This window comes from Somniosus microcephalus, unplaced genomic scaffold (genome assembly GCF_052327205.1).
Source record: "Somniosus microcephalus isolate GS21.2 unplaced genomic scaffold, FLI_Smic_1.0 unresolved_chr9, whole genome shotgun sequence".
NCBI classification, from domain to species: Eukaryota; Metazoa; Chordata; class Chondrichthyes; order Squaliformes; family Somniosidae; genus Somniosus; species Somniosus microcephalus.
The window spans coordinates 38,415,331-38,421,400 of NW_028225187.1; positions in this window are offsets into that span (position 1 = coordinate 38,415,331).

Genomic DNA, 6,070 nt, shown 5'->3' on the forward strand with positions numbered 1-6,070 from the left:
TTGATGAGTGGTTTGGATCTGGAGAAAGTACCAGCTCTTGTTTCTCTCGTTGTCAGTATGTGGGTAGCCCTGCAAATTTTAGTGGCAGTGTGTAGGCTGACCTATCGGGGTACAGGTGGCTGGTTTAGGAAGGATGAGATGAGGGAGCAGAAGGAGGGTAAGGAGGCCAAGAATCGGGAGTCCCAGTTTGAAAAATGCCAGGCATTTATAGATTGCGTGGTGCAGGAAGTCACTGAGGCCAGGGAAAGTGAGATGAGACTGTGGGAAGAGAATGCCCGCCTCATCTCAGAAGTAAAGGAGCAGGAGGAATGGTTTAGGGAAGTAAAGGCAGCCTATAAGCTGGCCTGCGCCCAAAGGTTTAGTGAAGCAGATCATGGCCCCTGTAGGGCAGAGATAGAAAGCCTTAACATGGCTTTAAAGGTAGCAAGGGGAATGATTTGCGTGATCAGCCCGAAGGCAGGTCAGCTGGCTTTTACTGGCAGCCCAAATCAAATCGCCCCAGAGGCAACACACAGGGTAAGGCTGGCTAGGGAATTAGAGACCCCAAGAATGCAGCCCAAAGCTCCGAGTCTTGAAGAGCTCTGGCAGCAAGGAGGGGTGGTCAATGGGGTGGTAGGAGAACGCCAACAGGTCCCGCTAGGCAGGCAGGGACCAGGGCCAGTGTACCCACTCTGACAATGGAGGTACGGTCCGCCCATGAGGAGTGAGCCTGAGAATAGGAATCCTCAGCCGACAGCAGGTTCAAGTTCACAGGAAAGTACTGTGGCTTGTGTGGGGTGAGGAGCCATTCCTAGGCAGAGTAAGCTGTTTAAGCCAGGGAACAGGGAAGGAGAGTTCTGGGACAACTGTAGAGCAGGTCCAGTAGCAGAAATCCGGGACAAGGGAGGCACAAAGGGGATAGTTTTGGCCCCAGGCCAGAGTCAGGTCCAGGTCCAAAATTCCCCATTTAATGCTACCCGGGTAAGAGAACATGAGTTCGCTTACCAAACAAGTTCAGGTTCACAGCCTGTAAAGACAGGCTCTGTGGCTTGTTCTCAGGGAAAAGTTGTCCAACCCGCAAATTGGGACACTTCCCTACCCCAGTAGGACCCTAGTTTTGCACAAAGTTCAAACTTGGAAAGGTTATGTGGCTTAGAAATGGAGAAACAGCAGCCTGGGATCAGAAATCAGCAGGCTGCTGCCCATCCATTCACAGATCGCTTGGAGACTGCCCGCGCATGTGCAGTCGCTGGTCTGGAGATGGGAATCCCAGACTTCTGAACAGAAGGTTCATGCAGGTGCAGTGGTGCGCCTGAGGGGTGAGTTTTGCCAGGATCAGGTTCACGCAAGCGCGGTTCCACAGCACGTACCCCCAGCGGATCCTCCTCAGTTTTCCCGCGCAGGCGTGGTCGCGCGCCTGAGGGGAGGGCTTTGCCAAAAGGAGGGCCGCACAGGCACAGCCGCACGGCTGAGGGAAGAAGTTTCTCAACTCCGGGATCGCGCAGTCATAGTTGTGAACCCGGAATCCCCAGCGACTCCTTTCCTCTGCGAGGCCGAGCGTGCAGGCGCAGTCGGCCTCTTAAAGATCCCGGCTGCTAAGTTTTTACGCGCAGGTGCGGAAGCCTGCTTGGAAGACCCAACGGTTCTTCCAACCGTTTTTAAAGAGACCGAACGTGCAGGCGCGGTTGTGTGTGCTAGTGTAGCAGTTCCCCAACTCTTCAAAGAAATTGTTCGCGCAGGCGCAGTTGCCTGCGGGACCCCAGCGGCCCCTCTTCTGTTTTTCCACGCAGGCACAATCGCCTGTTTGAAGCCAAAGGCTTCACAGCCTCTGCCGTGGGACAAAGAGGAGGAGGCTTGCGCAGGCACGGTCGTCAGCTTGAATACAAAGGTTCCTCAGCCTCTGCCAGGGAACTCAGGAAAGGAGGTTTGTGAAAGCACAGTTGCCGGTGGGACCAGCGTGTCTCTTTTCCAGGAGGTTTGCTCGGGCGCACTCGCCTCCTTGAATACAGAGTCTTCACAGCCTCTGCCGAGGGACTCACGGGAGGAGCTTCGTGCAGGCGCAGTCGCCTGTTTAAAGGGACCAGCTTCCAAGGCAACCTCTAGAATGGATCCCCTGATGATGTGGGATCCTCGGGGGGGGGGCAGGGATAGCAATTCCTCTTGCAGGGGAGCTGGTAACAGGTTTTGGACATGGGGGAGAAGGTACCCAGCCAGCTACGGCTGCGACCCTGGCTCAGGGTCCGCCAGCCAAAGTTTCCCCCACAGAGACGCCCCTCAGAAGGTCTCAGTGGGCCTGCAAGCCCAAGCAAAGTTGGTCACCAGGGTACATGCCACAAAGAGCAATCTCCCAAACCGGGGAGAAGCCAAAGGGCAGAGTTCCCCAATCAACAGCCATAAGGTGCGAGGGACCAGAGACAGGAGGCAGACCAGCTTCGCTGCAGCCAGCAGCAATCTGCAAAAGTGCCAGAGATTATCCTGGCTGTCCGGAGATGGGCAGCATTTGTATTATAGCTTTGGTGTGAATATAGCGTGCTTTTAAGGTGTGTTTTAAGTTTTGTTGATATAACTAATTTTAAGTTTAAGTTTGAACAGTTTAAGTTTACATGTGTGCCAAATGTTTGTATTTTGGTCCGAGGTCAATGGACTCGGTGATGTCTCCACCTAAGTCAGCAGGTCAGTGAGACCTGGCTGCATGTCCTTTTAAGCTTTGCAAGAGATTGGACCATGAAGCTGCCATGTTCGCCCAGCCCGAGCTGGGAATCGAATGAAGATACGGATACGGAATGTTGGGGATCACCTATCCACTGGACGAATCCAGGAGACCCCGCAGTGATCTTCATGAAGAACCGGATAGGGTCCGGAGGGACATGCCTACTCCTCCTATGGGGAGGAGATGGCCCCAGCTGGGTGTGGCATGGCCCCCAACCCAGCACCATCCTGACTGAAGTTCACTTGCGGGAGACCTCGCAATTAAGGAGTCATGATGGGGAAGTGCGGGCCCCTTGTCAGATAGGGATGCGTTCCTCGGGGGTGGGTGGTGATGGCCCAGGAAGGATCGTATAGAGGAGGGGGAGACCCAAGAGTCGCGTGGGTGCGGTCGGGGAGGGAGGAACTCACCCTGGGGCCCCCGGGCAAAGAGAGTAAGTGTGGCTGGGAAGGATGAGTGGGTGGCCGGATCTGGGATCCAAGTCTCAGTATGGGGCCAGGGAGAGCCGCCACACAGGCACCGATCATTTTCTGCAGCCAGTCGAAGGAAGACGGGAGGGGGAGGGACTGGGAGTCATGATCCCATACTCCCCAGTCTCGGTCTGTGCCATGGGAATTTTAAACATGAGGGGTACCGCAACTCCACAATAGGACAAGGGAGCGGCTTGGGGCTGGTGGAGCAGGCTGGTCTGTAAATCCATTCTGCCTGTTTTAAAGTTTAAGACAATCAAAGGGTGGTGGGAGGTACATTTACTGCCCAGGTGGGAGGAGCAATACCCACTCGAATTTTGCGACCCATCATTGGCACATGATGGTCAGGGTTTATTTACGCATGTTGTTTCAAATGTTTAATGGTTTTTTTGTTTTTGTTTTATAGTTCCAAGTCGAGCAGAGGCGTTGGACCCTCTCCGTGCTTGGGATCATTTTGATTACATTGCGTAACTAAGATTGCAACATTTTGTAATAAGTTATAATGTAACAAGCGTTTGTAATTCTGGATTACATTGTATAATTTTACAAGCGTGTAGGGGTATGAGACCCCTTATTGTAAACTAATGTATCTGTAGGATGCCTACCGTAATATGGTTTTCTCGAATTTTAGGGAATAGACGGTTCGGAGGATGAGTGGCAGATAGCTGTTAGGTAAATACAGGGGATGATTTTTTGTGAGTGGGTCTGAAAATTTGGCTCACTCCTTCGAGTTGATACTACAAGCAAGTTGGGAGTATCAAAAGGTGGGAATGTAGGGGTTGCAAAATTTCCCCTATTTCCCTGAAGATTGAAAAATATTGGTCCACATCACGGACGAAGAATTGTGTGACCTGAATTGTCTCAACATCAGGATTTTAAGATTAAAATGTTACCCTTTGAGTTTCAAACTGTGCAAATTGCAGAGGGGTCTGAAAAGAACGTGGACAACACAGGAGTCGAGGAATTCTGTGGAAAATAGTCACACACCTTGAGACAGTACTTCATTAATAAAATCGTTCTCTGGAGCTTGGGCAATCACAAAAGATTTTAAAATGCCCAGAGAAATCATGGCCAAAGGACAAAAATAACAGCTCGAGTTGTCTGTGTGAAAAGGTGGGAGGATGCAGTGGCTGTGATTCAGTACTGCCAATCAAAGGGATGTTCCCTCAGAAGCACTTGAAGTAGCTTCTTGACATAAGGGATTACAACTACTTGAGACCAACCGCAGGACAATCGATTGTAACTGCTTCTGTTTACACAGCCATTCAAACTACTCAGGCACACAATGGAGACACTGAAACATTGGACCGGATCTTGATAAGGAACAGTTTAAGCATTGAATGGGTTTAAATCACCCAGCATTCTAGACAATAGGGCTGTTGCATTCCCTTTTGTTTCAGCCCAGGTAAAGTCCGGATGTGGGCGGGAACATTTTGGCCCCACAGTGGAGACACACTAACCCAGTCCAACCACTTTGAGTTAGCCAATCACAGCTTTTCTCTTGTGTGTGTTGGAACTTTTTGGGCGCGAATCTTCCAGCCAGGCAAACAGCAGGGGGGGACAGGGGGCTCACCGAGTATATAAGATAGCTGCTGAGAAGCTATCGCTCTCTTTTTACTTCCTGGGACCACAGGTGAGCCTCTCTCTCTCTGTCTCACTTCGCTGGACCACAAGTGAGCAGAGTTTCTGACTCCTCAGAAAAGCAACCTAGTAAGCAGTTAAGGGGTTAAGGGACGGTAATTAAGTGCATATTGCTAAGATTGTTTAATTAACATTGTAGTCACTTACCCCTCGTATTTACCATCTGCAATCCCCATTTAAGCAATTTTACTGTAATTACTGTGTTTGTGTGGTATAGTTTATAATTTGATTGTAGTTTCTTTTAGTTAATAAAACTTGATTTTCCTCTCATCCAAGCCAAGTGTCCGTTTTTAATATCATTAATTATAAGTCCTGCAGTCAGAACTGGAAGGTGGGGTAGCGACACGAAACAGCTGTTTTAAAATTGGTTTATTGGAAATTGGTCAGATTGCAGGCAAAGGCTGCACACCAGGTGAATTACCTTAAAACAGTTAAAGATGCCCCCCTTACAAAATGGCGACCACGGCAGGACTGCAGGCCGTTTTTGATTTGCTGAGTGGTTTGGATCTGGAGAAAGTACCATCTCTTGTTTCTCTCGTTGTCAGTATGTGGGTAGCCCTGCAAATTTTAGCAGCAGTGTGTAGGCTGACCTATCGGGGTATAGGTGGCTGGTTTAGGAAGGATGAGATGAGGGAGCAGAAGGAGCTTAAGGAGACCAAGAATCGTGAGCCCCAGTTTAAAAAATGCCAGGCATTTGTAGAGTGCCTGGTGCAGGAAGTCACTGAGGCCAGGGAAAGTGAGATGAGACTGCGGGAAGAGAATGCCCGTCTCATCTCAGAAGTAATGGAGCTGGAGGAATGGTTTAGGGAAGTAAAGGCAGCCTATAAGCTGGCCTGCGCCCAAAGGTTTAGTGAAGCAGATCATGGCCCCTGTAGGGCAGAGATAGAAAGCCTTAGCATGGCTTTAAAGGTAGCAAGGGGAATGATTTGCGTGATCAGCCCGAAGGCAGGTCAGCTGGCTTTTACTGGCAGTCCAAATCAAATCACCCCAGAGGCAACACCCAGGGAAAGAATGACTCGGGAATTAGAGACCACAAGAATGCAGCCCAAAGCTCCGAGTCTTGAGGAGCTCTGGCAGCAAGGAGGGTGGTCAATGGGGTGGTAGGAGAAAGCCAGCAGGTCCCGCTAGGCAGGTGGGGACCAGGACCAGTTTACCCCCTCCGACAATGGAGGTATGGTCCTATGTGAGGAGTGAGCCTGAGAATAGGAATCCTCAGCCCACAGTAGGTTCAAGTCCACAGGAAAGTGCTGTGGCTTGTGTTGGGGGAGGAGCC